Genomic DNA, 2,500 nt, shown 5'->3' on the forward strand with positions numbered 1-2,500 from the left:
ACACAGCTGTTTATGCCAGGAAAATTGGAACGCAACAGTTCCGTCGTTGGCTCGTTGGTCTAGGGGTATGATTCTCGCTTAGGGTGCGAGAGGTCCCGGGTTCAAATCCCGGACAAGCCCTGCTCTCTCTGTCTGAGGGCGAGCCTGAGCGCTCTTCTTTTTCTCGCCTCCCTTTAACTAAAGCACACCGTCCTCTGCGGCTGACCAAGCCGACAAATGTGAGAGTATCGACGCCAGTGCACGGCTTGGTCAAAACGTTGGCTCGTTGGTCTAGGGGTATGATTCTCGCTTCGGGTGCGAGAGGTCCCGGGTTCAAATCCCGGACGAGCCCTGCCTGGTGCGTGCTTGGCATAACTCTCTCTCTCCCCATCTGTGCCAGTATGCTTTTGCAACGGTCTTACTCAAGGGCGCTTGGCTCTGCGTCATGCACGCGGCGGTGCTTCTCAACGAGGGTTATCTTTACGCCACCTCGGAGCCTTTTGCAAGTGGAACTCTGTGAGCCTTCCGAGGAAGCTCTTTCTTAGCTCATGCACTGCTATGGCTCTGCTTCTCCCGTAAGGTGCCAGAGGTCTTTGGCGGGCTCCCCATTTTCACGGCTTGGTTCCTCTTCTGTTTCTGTCACTCGGCTGCTCTCTACTCCTCCTGCCTTTTCTGACACTGCTGTCAGATCTTGCGTTTGCTGCATCCTGTGCCAAATTGTGAGAGTGAGCAAGGCGCCTCGTGGCCCCTTTCTCCGTCACTGGCTCGTTGGTCTAGGGGTATGATTCTCGCTTTGGGTGCGAGAGGTCCCGGGTTCAAATCCCGGACGAGCCCTTGCTTACGGAAACCTTTGCTGCCGATCTGATGCCTGACGTGCTTCTCTCAATGGCTGCCAATCTGTTGAATTGATTTTTCTTGGAACTCACTACTGGGAAGGCGGTATGTTCCCTCTTGCTTGCCCTCCCACTGCCCCCCCCTCTCCTCGGCTGGCCTTAGATTGCTTGTTGCATGCACAGGGTGCAGATTTTGAGCCCACGCGTATCTCCTTTTTTCCCCAGCTCTTCCGCTTCAAAAACACATTTTTGGTCAAATTCTCCATCGTCTCTCATGGACTTCTCTGCGGATGTTCCATGCGAGAGCCAAGCTTTTCTCTGGAGGTGCCAGGCAGGCGCTTCAAGCGACACAGCTGTTTATGCCAGGAAAATTGGAACGCAACAGTTCCGTCGTTGGCTCGTTGGTCTAGGGGTATGATTCTCGCTTAGGGTGCGAGAGGTCCCGGGTTCAAATCCCGGACGAGCCCTGCTCTCTCTGTCTGAGGGCGAGCCTGAGCGCTCTTCTTTTTCTCGCCTCCCTTTAACTAAAGCACACCGTCCTCTGCGGCTGACCAAGCCGACAAATGTGAGAGTATCGACGCCAGTGCACGGCTTGGTCAAAACGTTGGCTCGTTGGTCTAGGGGTATGATTCTCGCTTCGGGTGCGAGAGGTCCCGGGTTCAAATCCCGGACGAGCCCTGCCTGGTGCGTGCTTGGCATAGCTCTCTCTCTCCCCATCTGTGCCAGTATGCTTTTGCAACGGTCTTACTCAAGGGCGCTTGGCTCTGCGTCATGCACGCGGCGGTGCTTCTCAACGAGGGTTATCTTTACGCCACCTCGGAGCCTTTTGCAAGTGGAACTCTGTGAGCCTTCCGAGGAAGCTCTTTCTTAGCTCATGCACTGCTATGGCTCTGCTTCTCCCGTAAGGTGCCAGAGGTCTTTGGCGGGCTCCCCATTTTCACGGCTTGGTTCCTCTTCTGTTTCTGTCACTCGGCTGCTCTCTACTCCTCCTGCCTTTTCTGACACTGCTGTCAGATCTTGCGCTTGCTGCATCCTGTGCCAAATTGTGAGAGTGAGCAAGGCGCCTCGTGGCCCCTTTCTCTGTCACTGGCTCGTTGGTCTAGGGGTATGATTCTCGCTTTGGGTGCGAGAGGTCCCGGGTTCAAATCCCGGACGAGCCCTTGCTTACGGAAACCTTTGCTGCCGATCTGATGCCTGACGTGCTTCTCTCAATGGCTGCCAATCTGTTGAATTGATTTTTCTTGGAACTCACTACTGGGAAGGCGGTATGTTCCCTCTTGCTTGCCCTCCCACTGCCCTCCCCCTCTCCTCGGCTGGCCTTAGATTGCTTGTTGCATGCACAGGGTGCAGATTTTGAGCCCACGCGTATCTCCTTTTTTCCCCAGCTCTTCCGCTTCAAAAACACATTTTTGGTCAAATTCTCCATCGTCTCTCATGGACTTCTCTGCGGATGTTCCATGCGAGAGCCAAGCTTTTCTCTGGAGGTGCCAGGCAGGCGCTTCAAGCGACACAGCTGTTTATGCCAGGAAAATTGGAACGCAACAGTTCCGTCGTTGGCTCGTTTTTCTAGGGGTATGATTCTCGCTTAGGGTGCGAGAGGTCCCGGGTTCAAATCCCGGACGAGCCCTGCTCTCTCTGTCTGAGGGCGAGCCTGAGCGCTCTTCTTTTTCTCGCCTCCCTTTAACTAA

General features: G+C 54.8%; 6 non-coding genes across 6 annotated transcripts; all 6 read left to right on the forward strand.

The window, feature by feature from the left end:
- The first annotated feature begins 48 nt into the window (after nucleotides 1–48).
- Nucleotides 49–120, forward strand: TRNAP-AGG (transfer RNA proline (anticodon AGG)). Its single transcript has one exon. It is a non-coding gene; the product is annotated as a tRNA-Pro (tRNA).
- A 139-nt stretch (nucleotides 121–259) lies between these two features.
- On the forward strand, nucleotides 260–331 carry TRNAP-CGG (transfer RNA proline (anticodon CGG)). The gene has a single exon. It is a non-coding gene; the product is annotated as a tRNA-Pro (tRNA).
- A 410-nt stretch (nucleotides 332–741) lies between these two features.
- Nucleotides 742–813, forward strand: TRNAP-UGG (transfer RNA proline (anticodon UGG)). The gene has a single exon. It is a non-coding gene; the product is annotated as a tRNA-Pro (tRNA).
- A 394-nt stretch (nucleotides 814–1,207) lies between these two features.
- TRNAP-AGG (transfer RNA proline (anticodon AGG)) lies at nucleotides 1,208–1,279 on the forward strand. Its single transcript has one exon. It is a non-coding gene; the product is annotated as a tRNA-Pro (tRNA).
- A 139-nt stretch (nucleotides 1,280–1,418) lies between these two features.
- Nucleotides 1,419–1,490, forward strand: TRNAP-CGG (transfer RNA proline (anticodon CGG)). The gene has a single exon. It is a non-coding gene; the product is annotated as a tRNA-Pro (tRNA).
- A 410-nt stretch (nucleotides 1,491–1,900) lies between these two features.
- TRNAP-UGG (transfer RNA proline (anticodon UGG)) lies at nucleotides 1,901–1,972 on the forward strand. Its single transcript has one exon. It is a non-coding gene; the product is annotated as a tRNA-Pro (tRNA).
- The last annotated feature ends 528 nt before the right edge of the window (nucleotides 1,973–2,500 follow it).

Source organism: Phyllobates terribilis, unplaced genomic scaffold (assembly GCF_046119375.1).
Source record: "Phyllobates terribilis strain yellow unplaced genomic scaffold, ASM4611937v1 Scaffold_5__5_contigs__length_657084704, whole genome shotgun sequence".
Taxonomy (NCBI): domain Eukaryota; kingdom Metazoa; phylum Chordata; class Amphibia; order Anura; family Dendrobatidae; genus Phyllobates; species Phyllobates terribilis.